The sequence below is a fragment of the Megalobrama amblycephala genome, linkage group LG14 (genome assembly GCF_018812025.1).
Source record: "Megalobrama amblycephala isolate DHTTF-2021 linkage group LG14, ASM1881202v1, whole genome shotgun sequence".
In the NCBI taxonomy this organism is placed as follows: domain Eukaryota; kingdom Metazoa; phylum Chordata; class Actinopteri; order Cypriniformes; family Xenocyprididae; genus Megalobrama; species Megalobrama amblycephala.
In genome coordinates, this window is record NC_063057.1 from 26148560 (window position 1) to 26161628 (window position 13069).

At 41.4% G+C, this 13069-nt stretch overlaps 1 protein-coding gene and 1 long non-coding RNA gene across 2 annotated transcripts in view; both read left to right on the forward strand.

Annotated features, from left to right (window-relative positions):
- Positions 1-13069, forward strand: part of LOC125246302 (tripartite motif-containing protein 16-like) — a 138717-nt gene that overhangs the window by 74108 nt on the left and 51540 nt on the right. The window lies entirely within an intron of this gene.
- On the forward strand, positions 1903-12469 carry LOC125246382. The gene is made up of 3 exons (XR_007179828.1): positions 1903-2104; positions 5762-5809; positions 12181-12469. It is a non-coding gene; the product is annotated as an uncharacterized LOC125246382 (long non-coding RNA).

Below are 13069 nucleotides of genomic sequence, written 5' to 3' on the forward strand. Positions count from 1 at the left end.
TAGCAAATTAGCTCAAAATAAATATTAATAATTAATCATAACTAGTTATAATTAATTATTAATATTTTAATCAGTTAATAAAATTAACTTAATGTAATAAAATTAATATTACAATCAATTAACCTGTTGTTCAATGAACACACAGTGTTAATTGTTTATTAATTCTAAGAAATGTTCATTTCCAGGTTATGGGAAATAACAATCTTATTCTACTAAAAGCCTGTAGACAGGATCTGCATGAATAGGGACTCCAGTACATGAGCACAAAACACGGACAACCTTACGTGTGACATGAACAAGACTTTATTAACTAGACTAAACACTTAACTACTCTAACATTCACACACATACATGCATACAGTTTACCAAGAGAGAGAGAGAGAAAGCAGAGTACAGGAAGCAAGTGGTTACAGCATTGTTGGACATTCAGCAGACCAACAGCCTTGAGCAAACCATCAGTTTAGTTTTAACAGGCCCTTCTTTAAAAGGGGTAAGGATACTTAATGTATCTGATAATGAGACTAAGTTTGATACGTGCATGTGTCTCCAAGTTGAATTAAAACTGTCCTGATGCAATTTGTGGAGGCTTCCATTGAATCTTTGCTGATATTGTCTTGATGAAAGAGAACCAGTTGCTTTCAGAGGATCTTTGGTGAATGGAAGGTCTAGGCCGAGGCCTGGCACAAGCTTTGGGTTCCTTAGAAGCTTCTAGCTTCTTAAAGCGTCATCTTGACGTCAGCATTTGTCAGTAAAAGAGAAGAAGAGGAGGAAGAGCAGGAAGAGAAGGGGGTTTGATCTTGTGATCAGTGAATAAAAGGGGTGAAGATGTCACACCCTCTTGAGGTGTCTGAGCCAATAAGGAACTTCCCTTTCAGAGGGAAGTTTTATGAGTCTTTGTTCTGTAGCAAGATATTAGCATAAGACACTGGATTGGATGAATGAGAGAATAACCTTCTAGATTCTTATAATACTAACATGTCACAGAGTTAGCAACATGTAACATAAATTACCAAATAGGAAATGAAAGTCCGTAGATACCAAACATGCTGCCAATGTGATCTCAGTTAACTATACATTTGCAACTATGGAACATTAATACCAAAATAATTCAAAAAAGAGAATTAATACATAGAATAAAGCCTATAAAAGGAAAGTCATGAGATGGGAAAATTGGATACATGTTTATACATGTCCCAAGTGGTTATATAGAGAATACATAGGATTAAGAGAGTTTATTTGTCCTTCTCAGGAAGAATGAGTCACTAGTCTCTACAGCATTCTTCCGGATCATAAAAGTACCATATATCTGTAACAGGGCACCTAGGTTGGCCTGTGTGCTGGTTGCAGTTTTAGGGGGATGGGTTCACAAAACTTTGATAAAGTGAGTTCATAGGTAATTCATTAAATATATTGAATAATTTTGTGTGCCTGATTGGTCCAGACGCTACATTTTATAATAATTTTCATGAACACATTAATGAATTTGACAGTGAAGTTCTCAAACAAGTAGTGAGGCTGTATATTAGCAATGCTTTAGTGTATTTAAACCACAAAACCTGACCTTGGGATCGTGTCCTAAGAGTCCTTGTGAATTTCAGAGCCACTAACTGCTCAAACATTCTAAATAATGCTCAGTCTACTCATCGCCTTTTAACTGCTTTTTCTAATGAAATCAACTCAAACCTTCCATGTGACGCCATTGATGCTCTTGATCTCTGATCTGACATTTATGTTATTGCCAGATGTTTGATAATCAAGTGTTTTACTAGACAGTTCACATATAGTGTAAGTGTCAAATGCTAGAACTTACAGCTCTAACATGCTGTGAAAGTGCTGGATTGAGGAGAGTTACTAAAGATCAACAAGAGCTGCTCAAATCAGACAGCAGGGCAGGTTATTGGCTGAAGTGTGGAGCTGATGAGCTTTGATTTCTGTTTTCTGTAGAGTTTCCAGTCTCTCTCAGCTCTTCCTGAATCTACAGACGTAAATGAAGATCCCTTCAGTTCTCTCTCCTCTTTTGATGACGTGAGAGAATTTGTCCATCAGCTGAGAGACAAACTGGAGGATTTCTGCAAAGAGGTGCTCAAGCAGATCTCTGACAGAGGTAAAGTCCTGAGGCTTGATGTATAAACATTGTGTACACACAAAAAAGGTGTATGTATCAGGATGTGTATCAGGATTTGAACACTTTTCCTGTGGCATACTGGGAAGTTTTAAAATTTTTATTGCATGGTAATTTCTCTATAACCCCCTGGAGCCAGCCTGTTGCGTGCAATACCACCTATGTTTTTTTCTTACCAGTGCGAAAGACACACAAAATACTCTGGCAATTCCTGAGTGAATGGCTCATTTTGCAGCTCATTAGGGGCAGCGTCTTAATCTCTTAATCAGGTGTTAATCACAGCATTATTCATGAAGATTCACATCTTTTCGCATATGGCCTTTCTGTCTTAGAAATTTAAAATCAATTCATTGTTTTATATGACTGCGTGCCCCCTACGTGCCGTGCTTTCGTACTTCTACCTTAACTGCCCTCACCACAATTGATGGAGCTGAGGAAAAAGGCTACGAGAAGTTAGATAAAGCCATAGCCACGTTCCTCTGCCTGCCCACAGCGATTGGATGGAAAGCGAAGGTCGCCCATCCGTCCAAGCCCTGTAGGACCACTTCAGTTCTCGCTGGTCATGAGTCATGCCTATACCTCAGCTGGACAAGCAGGCTCCGCCCTTCACACAATGACAATCCTACAAGATGCACTCAGATGGCATCCTGATCCTTCAGGAAGGAAGAGCAGGGGGCTAAGTCTCCGGGTGTTGAAAGCAATGTTTGTTGCAAGCATTGGGCCCATTCATGTTCGCTCTCCCATGCAACAGACCACTGTTATAGGGAACAAAATAAAAAACAAACACTTTTAACCACTGTTTAACCACTGTTATAGGGAACAAAATAAAAAACAAACATTTTTAAGACTTTAATCGCCAGGCCACCGGGGCTGAGGCTTAGGAACCCATCTCCGGAGTGTCAAGTTGGGTGTTGAAGACAGTAAAATGAGGTTACTTGCTGCAATTCACACGCAGGACTCCCCACTTCAGGGGTGTGGTCACCACCTCCGTAGGGAGCAATGTGGCTCATATCCTCCACACCAAAGTGATGAATTTGCTTGCAAAAACAAGCAGTTCCTCCAACCCACAGCAAGTCAGGCATTTACAGTTGCTACTTCCTTGTTCCAAAGGATGGTGGCCTCAGGCCTATCCTCGACCTCAGTCATCTGAACTGTGCCCTTATGAAATGGCCATTCAAGATGTTACCATTGAAACAAATCCTTTTGCAAGTGTGCCCAGGGGATTGTTTTTTATCAGTGGATCTGAAAGACACATACTTTAATATCCAGATAGCACCCTATCACAGACCATTCTTGAGATTTGCGTTCAAAGGGGGGCTTATCAGCATATGGTCCTTCCATTCTCTAGCTCCACAGACTTTCATGAAGTGCATGGATGTGGCCCTTTCCCTTCTGAGACTGAAGGGACTACTTGTCCTGAATCACCTCGACTTACCTCGGTGGCCAAGCTAGACGTTCACAGATCCGTGCTCCTCAGACATTTGGAAAGCCTGGGACTCAGGACTAATATAGCCACTGTTTTCCAGCCAACAATTCTCACTCTGAGGAGCAGTTCTTGATTCAGCACAAATGCTGGCCATGCTCATGCTAGAACAAGCCTTGACAATTAAATGCCATGTGGCGTCTTTCAAGGTTGGGTTATCACCCCCTTTTAGGAAGTTTTAGAGGACGCTGGGCCTCATGGCCTCCACATCACCAGTACTTCAGCTGGGCCTGCTTCACATGCAGCCCCTACAGTACTGGCTGAAACCCAGAGTTCCAACACAAACTTGGCGTCTCGGACACCTTTGCATCAGGGTGGATCACGGCTGCATCATGTCCCTGACCCCTTTGGGAGGACGCTGGTTGATTCCAATCGGGCGTGGATCTGTGAATGGTCTCCAGACAGAAGGTGGTCTCGACAGATGCTTTCAAGACAGGTTGGGGAACGACTTCCGGCTCCTGGTCGAGTGCAGAAAAAGCCTTTTTTATCAACTGCCTTGAAATGCTGGCAGTCATTCCGGCCCTCAGAACCTTCCTACCAGATCTGAAAGGGCACCATGTCTTAGTCCGGTCGGACAACATGGCAGTGATATCCTACATAAACCACCAAGGTGGACTCAGATCGACGCCTCCTCTTATGGGCACAACCCAACCTGCACTCACTGAGAGTGGTGCGTGTGGCGGTCAGATTGAACCAAGGGGCAGACATACTGTCCTGGGGCAACATGTCCTTGGATGAGTGGACACTTCACCCCCAGATTATTCGCATGATCTGGAGTATCTTTGTGAATGCAGAGGTCGACCTTGTTGCCTCAGAGGACAACTCTCACTGCCCAATATGTTTCTTGAGGGACAGGGATACGCTGGCCCACGAATGGCCCAGACTTCCCCTATATCACTTCCCTCCAGTCGCGCTCAGGGGGTACAGACGCTTAGTTGTTCTGGTGGCCCCCCTCTGGCAGAACCAACCATGGTTCCCAGAGTTGACACAGTTGCTCTCTGCAGCCCCGCTGCCAATTCCCTTGAGGATGGAACAATCTGACACCCTCAACCAGAGTTCTGGGCCCTTCACCTCTGGCCCCTCTACGGAAGCCGATGGACCTCTCTGCGAGGGTCTTGAACACTATTTCTGAGGCTAGAGCGTCATCCACAAGATGCCTCTAAGCCCATAAATGGTCTGTCTTCTCCAACTGGTCTACAGTTAGGAGCGAAGACCCGACGTCCTGTGAAGTTTCACTGGTACTGTCTTTTCTTCAGGAGCTGCTGGATAAGGGTCACAACCCTTCCACGCTCAAAGTATATGTGGCGGCCGTAGCAGCATTCCACACTCTTATGGACGGCCAGTCCGTATGCAAGATCAATCTGTTTGTTTGCTTTCTGAAGCGGTCTAGGAGGCTAAACTCAGGTCCTCAGTATGGTCAGAGTACGTTTACATGTTACAATAATGTGGCAGTCTACTGTTTTTATTAGTGCTTGACTCAAGTTTAATGATTTCAATTCATTAGCTTGTGATTTGATTCTGATCTTGATTCAATATCAGTTAATTTGGATAAATATCAGGTACAGTTGCTATATGTTAATTTTACACCAAGAAAATATCTCTCAATAATGCTGTAAACATACAGGGAGCTGTATTACTGATGTATTTCCGTGATTGAAATACTGATTGATCGATTACATGAGACATGATACATTTCAATAAGTTATACTGTATCTTCCAACATATCTTCTGATGTTTATTCGTGTTTATTTACTAATAACTAGTAGTAAAGAGTAAGATGATCTGTTCACGTGCCACATGAACTGAGGTGCTACAGTGCCAAAACTGTATTTATTGTTGGAATTTTGTAATAAAATTGACATAATTTAAAAGCTAAGACTTAGTTTCATATCAAAAGTAACCTGCTGTTGGTGTCAGTGTCCTCTTTGCTTTGTGATTTTTGAAAATATGGTTGTGTCGTGAGAACATGAGAACAGTGTGTCAACTGCGTATGTCTCACACTGAATGCCTGAGAGTTGATAGCCCTGTATATGCTTGTACATGTGTGTGGTTCCAAATGAAAACAAATAACAAATATGAATAACAGCATTATGAAATAAATATCCATATATATTCATTACAATAATCACACTCTTCATGTCTGTTTATTTCCACAGTCACTTTCACCAACTTTGTTCCCAGGACCAGGAACGACTTCCTACAATGTAAGTCACTAAGAAAACAAACAGAAAAAACTCACTGAGAGTGTTCATGTTCTTCCTGTAGAAGGAGAAAGAAAACATGACAGAAGAGTTTTAGAGTTGATCATGTAAATGATGGTTTGCACAGGATATCTGTTAAACTGTTCTGAGACACTGATGATATACTGAACATGAAGAGTTCAGATACATTAAAAGATCAGGGGCCGTATTCACAAAACATTTTATCTTACCACTAAGAGTTCTCCTAAATAGCAGTAAAAGTTCTTAGCTAAGAGTTTTCTCTTAAAACCTATTCACAAAGCAGCTGAGACCAACTTTTACTAAGGAATAGATTGAAGTTTTAAGCTAAGAGTAAGGGCGGGGTTGACTTCTTTGCTATGGAGTATACACACAGTGATTGGCTGATGGGGGAGGAGTCAGCGATTTAATCATAGAAATATAGAGATCGGTAAGACATGTGACCAACTGGGCAGCAACGTCATCAGAATGCAAAGAATTATGGGTATGTTTGGCCGAAAGTGTTCTAGTGTTCTGGCATGAAAATAATTAAAAATTAGCGTGAAAAACAGAATATAATCCTACAAAATGCAGCGGGCTAAAGAAAACATTGTCGGACCATACCGCCTAAAACTAAATCCTAATGCAAAGACGAGATATGACGAGAAAATAAAGGGAATCAAAGGACTGGATCCTTAAGAGCAGAGCAACGGCAAACTGTTGCCCAACTTCCAGCACCCATATTATATATATATATATATATATATATATATATATATATATATATATATATATATATATATATATATATATATACAGGTGCTGGTCATATAATTAGAATATCGTGAAAAAGTTCATTTTTTTATTGTAAATTATTTTTAAAAATGAAACTTTCATACATTCTAGATTCCCTACATGTAAAGTAAAACATTTCAAAAGTTTTTTTTTTTTTTTAATTTTGATGATTAGAGCATACAGCTCATGAAAGTCCAAAATCCAGTATCTCAAAATATTAGAATATTTCCTAAGATCAATCAAAAAATGGATTTTCAAAACAGAAAAGTTCAAGTTCATTAAAGTATGTTCATTTATACACTCAATACTTGGTCGGCAGCACATATTACAGCAAATGACTTGCTCCTAGCACAAATTACAGCATCAGTGAAGTGTGGCATGGAAGTGATCGGCCTGTGGCACTTCTGAGGCACTATTGAGCCTTCAGATCATCTGTATATTGTTGGATCGACTGTTTCTCATCTTTCTCTTGAAAATATCCCATAGATTCAGGGGTCAGGCATGTTGGCTGGCCAATAAAGCACAGTAATATCATGGTCAGCAAACCACTTGGAAGTGGTTTTTGCACTGTGGGCAGGTGCTAAAGTCCTGCTGGAAAAGGAAATCAGCATCTCCATAAAGCTTGTCAGCAGATGGAAGCATAAAGTGCTCCAAAATCTCCTGGAAGATGGCTGCATTGACTTTGCACTAGGGATGCACCGATTGGGAAATTCTGGGCCGATGGCCGATGCCGATGTTTTTTTCTTTTTGTTATTTATTTCTTCTTTTGTGCCACGGAAACATACAAGTCTTTCGGCTCTTGATCACACTATCCTAGAATGAGCACAAATTCAATCAGACCAATTTATGAAACAAAAACAACCTTTAATGTCACTTTCTGGTTGACATTAGTTATAACCTTATTTATGACAAGTTCTTTACTTTTCTGAAAAATAACATTCAAAAACATTTGACTGCTAACTAATCAATGAAAAGATTGTTTCAGTACATTGCCCAACAAAATTATTTGAGTGGTTTTAGCCTGATAAACAAAAACTTACTCAATGAGATTATTTTCATGGCCCAATAAAACATTTTTTTCTGATAAATAAAAAAAAATACATCAAGTGTAAATGCAAAAACAAGTGAAATAAATAAATTATGCTATTAAAATAAATTGTTATTCATAAATACAAACATAAATAGGGCTATCTTTCAACTTGTGTTTTTCTCATACAGAATAAAACATTACAGTGTTTCAGAACTCACAGGCTGGAACATGGGGCATCTTATAAAACAAAAACAGTACCTCCACTTCTGATCATTAATGACACATACTGTAAGTCACCTGCTGTATCTCTGGCCTACTTCTTAATAAGATGCATGTTTTTCTTTACAAAGATAAGCATCTCTGCCTTGTCACAGCAAAGCCTATTTCTCTTTTCATCCAAGACATGAGACACAGAGCTGAATAACCGCTCACTCTCGGTGCTGGTGCATGGCGCACTAAGGTATTTGCGTGCCATTTGTGCGAGTTCGGGAAAACGCAGGTGGTTATTTCTCCAATAACAGAATGCGCTCTCACCTCTGGGAATAGTGGTCTCTGCCAGGAAAATACCCAGTTGTTGGGATACAGAGGTACTTGTCCTCTCTGGTCCATTTTCTTCCAGAATCTCCTCAAACACATCATGCAGGGAGGGCCCTGCTCTGTCGGATCGTTGCCTCTTGCGCTCTGTGTGATGTGCGCGCTCTCCATCGCGCGTCCAATCCTCTGCACCGGCAGCAGGCAACAGGTGTGCCTCAAGTATTTCTCGAGCGCGTTGTTTAACATCCTCATCAAAGTAACGATCCTTGTATCTGGGGTCCAAATAGGTGGCAATGCAGAACATGGGATCGTACTGGATTTGATCGAAGCGTCTATTTACAGCCTATAATAATGAGGTCTTTGTTGTTTTAACGCCGTGGTCTGTGTCAGCCTGCTTACTCAGAAGACGTCTCAGGGCTGTCACAGAGGGGATGACATCTGCAGCTGATGCTTCTGATGAGCTAACTTCTCTCGTCAATTGTTCAAACGGGGAGAGGAGTGTTATAAAGTTTTCAATTAATTGCCACTGGTGCGCACTGAGAGTGGCCGGGAGGTCGTAGTCTGCGGCATATGTAGCAAGTGTGCGCTTTTGTTCCAGCAAGCTCTCCATCATATAAAATGTACTAATCCAGCGAGTGGAAACATCTTGCTGTAGCCTTTTTGGTTTCATTCCCAACTGGATCTGCACAGCCTGGAGACGTGAATATGCGAGGGGTGAGTGTTTAAAGTGGCCGACGATTTTTCGGCAAATAGCCACAACATCCGTGAGGCTGCGCTGGCTAAAAACACCGTCATGAATTGCCAGTTGCAGTGTGTGCGCCATGCAGCCAAAACTAGCCAGACCACTGTCCATCATAGCTTTCGTCATATTCCTAGCATTATCTCTCACGACAGCATGCACTCTGGTTTTGTCGATTTTCCCCATCTGGAACATTTTCTCAAATGCCTCCGAGATAGCAGATGCTGAATGGGTACCTGCGAACTCCTGGGAGTGCAACACTGCCTTCACCAGATTGAAGTCCTTATCAATCCACTGTGCCGTGAGGCTAAGCATGCTCACAGGGCTTACATCTGAACTCCATATATCTGTGGTGAAACTGATTGCAGCGATGTCGCAAGCCAGTAGCTCATGAATGTGCGTGGCCACAATGTTGTGGATTTCGGGGAGACAGACCTCGGCAAAGTGACGCCGGCTCGGCAGGATATAGCGTGGCTCCATAAACTTAATCAGACTCCGAAAACCCACGTCCTCCACTACAGAGAAAGGCTGGTCATCTAAAGCGATGAACTCCATCACCTTGTTTGTTATTTGTTTAGCTTTGGCACTGTCTGGAGGCAGCTGTTTGGCTTTCTCAAATGCCGTGTCAATTGAAGTCTGAGTCTTACCGGGGGTTTGCGCTTTCTTGGCGGCTTCATTTTTCCGTTTTTGGTCAGCTTGCAGGTAATCGCCATACACCGCCTCGTGCCTGCTTTTCAAATGTCCAATGAGATTTGTTGTGTTAAATGACTTTCTAACAGCCCCCTCTCTTGAAATTTCAATGGAACACGTATTGCAAACTGCAAAACGCTGATCTTTCTCTGAAACTGTAAAATATTGCCACACGACCGCCATCTTCTTTGTTTAATCTAAGTTACTGAGGACTCGGTATCTCCCCCCGCCCAAATAAAAAGAGGGAAAAAAAGTTTCTCCTGAGCACAGCGTTCATGACACACATAATCATCAGACATCGGCGAATGTCATTTTTATTTCCCGATGGCCGATGGCAGTTAACGAGGCAAATATCGGCCGTTACCGATGTTCAGCCGATGCATCGGTGCATCCCTACTTTGCACTTGATAAAACACAATGGACCAACACCAGCAGATGTCACGGCCCCCCAAATCATTACTAACTTCAGAAACTTCACACTAGACTTCAAGCAGCTTGGATTCTGTGCCTCTCCAGTCTTCCTTCAGACTCTGGGACCATGATTTCAACATGAAATGCAAAATTTACTTTTATCTGAAAAGAGGACTTTCGACCACTGTTCACTGTCCAGTTCTTTTTCTCCTTAGCCCAGGTAAAAAGCTTCTGATGTTGTTTCTGTTTCAGAAGTGGCTTGGTAGTCCTTTTCCTGAAGATGTCTGAGTGTGGTGACTCTTGATGCGCTGACTCTGGCTTCATTTGACTCATTGTGAAGCTCTCCCAAGTGTTTGAATCGGCTTTACTTGACAGTATTCTCAAGCTTGTGGTCATCCCTGTTGCTTGTGCACCTTTGCCTACCCAATTTCTTCCATCTAGTCAACTTTGCATTTAATATGCTTTGATACATCACTCTGTAAACAGCCACCACATTCAGTAATGACCATCTGTGACTTACTCTCTTTGTGGAGGGTGTCAATGATTGTCTCCTGGACCATTGCCAAGTCAGCAGTCTTCCCCATTAGTGTGTTTTCAAAGAACAAGAGATACCCGAAATTTATACTGTAGGGATTGTCATTTAATGAAACTCAAATGTAAATATTCTAATATTTTGAGATACTGGATTTTGGACTTTCATGAGCTGTATGCTCTAATCATCAAAATTAAAAAAAAAAAAAAAAACTTTTGAAATGTTTTACTTTACATGTAGGGAATCTAGAATATATGAAAGTTTCATTTTTAAAAATAATTTACAATAAAAAAATGAACTTTTTCACGATATTCTAATTATATGACCAGCACCTGTATATATATAAAATTTATTTATTACACACACACACACAACTACATGATATTAAGTGTTAGAGCATACTTACACAAAGTTTTCAGTAATTTCAAGTCGCTGCAGCAGGCCCAGGTCTTTTTACAGATGAATGGGTCCAGGACTTGGAGATTGTAAAAGTGGGGCAGAAAACCGTCGTCCGTTCAAAGGTATGCTAATGTTTTAAGCAGGGGCGCAGGAGACATTTTCAAAGTGGGGGGGGGGGGGGGGTTGTTAATGATTAAATGTACATGTAAATCACCACAGGCGGTGCACGTGTGCATGCGTCTTTCCACGCTCATGGGCAAAGGAGCTTCTTTGAAAGGCTGAGCGGAATGCGGGAAATGAAGTATGCCCAGGCCTTAACCGCCTTACATTGTAATGGACTGGAGCTCACGGTTCGGGAGAAATGGGAACACGGGGGCACCGCGATTTGACCACAAAGGGCACTTTCACTTTCGCGATCAAAGTGCATGCCACTGATAAGCATTATGTAGTATTACAGTAGCCCATACACATACCTATTAAACGCTCCTCTTGTGCGTCCTCCTCCTCCCCTCTGCGTTGCTGGTGGAGGCAATAATCACTTTTGTTTCACTTTCAGAGATCTCTTTTATAGATGCCATCAATGCTTTTACCTTTCTATATGTAATTACCGAAATCAAAACAGTCCATAAACTATAAATCCTCACGAAAACTTCAGTCAATCCAGCTCGCGCATCAGCCTGAGAGATCAGCCTCCTGTCAAATTTCTCGGTTTCTGAATGGACGGTTTGGCTTGACTGACAAACGCTAACGTTCTGGCATGATTTATATACCATCGACCTGTCCTAAAACGTTAGCATGCTCTGATCGATTGTTTGGAGATCGCGTGTTTCTCCTTTCGAGAGCGCATTTCCTGTTCACATCCGTGACAAAACAGTTGATTATTTATGAACGAAAGCTCACAGAAACGTGAAAATGGTCTCATTTGAAAGAAAATATCCTAAGCTAAAAGATGATATAGTTTGACTGATTGAAGCCCTTATCAAAAGTGCGGGGGTCGATTTCTCTCTTTTCAAAACTGCGGGGGTCCTGACCCCCCTGTCCCCTGTGTCAACAGCGCCCCTGGTTTTAAGCACCACACTCCTTGCTCTCTCTCATCTATCTGCGTGCAGTCAGAATTCAACAAACCAGCATGTGTGAGTGATTTCTCCTAAATCGGCAAGTTAGGAGCTACTTTTAGCCTTAAGATGTTTTGTGAATACGGCCCCAGATTCATAATTACTGATTCTAATGTGTTTTATCTCCATCAGATTCCCATCAGTTCACTCTGGATCTGAACACAGTGAATAGAAGCCTTGATCTGTCTGAGAGGAACAGAGTGATTACTAACATTCTCAGAGAGCAGTCGTATCCTGATCATCCAGACAGATTTGATCATTGGCAGATGTTGTGTAGAGAGAGTGTGTGTGGACGCTGTTACTGGGAGATTGAGTGGAGTGGGTTGTTTGGTGTGTCTATATCAGTGTCATATGAGAGCATCCGAAGGAAGGGAGAGGATAGTGAATGTGTGTTTGGATGTAATGATCAGTCCTGGAGTTTGAGGTGCTCTTCCTCCAGTTACTCATTCATACACAATAACATAGAGACTAAACTCCCTGTAAAGTCCATCATCAGCAGTAGAATAGGAGTGTATGTGGATCACAGAGCAGGAACTCTGTCCTTCTACAGCATCTCTGGAGACACAATGATCCTCATCCACACAGTCCAGACCACATTCACTCAACCGCTCTATCCTGGGTTTAGGCTTTATGTTGCATCAACAGTGAAACTGTGTTGATGAATCAGAACGGACTTTTGAGCAGTTCTACTCATAATACTTTAAGCTCATGATAAATCAGTATCGGTGAGATGTTAGATGTTAGAATAAATGTGTGTAATGAATCCTCATATAGACAGTAAGATCAGTGTGTGTGTTTGTGAGTCATGATGAGTGATGGTGTGTATCTGTGCCTTTATCAAACTCTGTTTGTGTTGATGGAAATCAGTCATTCAGTTCTTATTGTAGTGTCACATAAATCATTTTTATTATTACTGTCAAAATTACCTTTCTATTGAAATAATCACACACAGGATTCTTTTAAAATGTAACATTAAATAAAATTTGTTGTAAAATTGATAAATATCAGTTTATTGATAAAT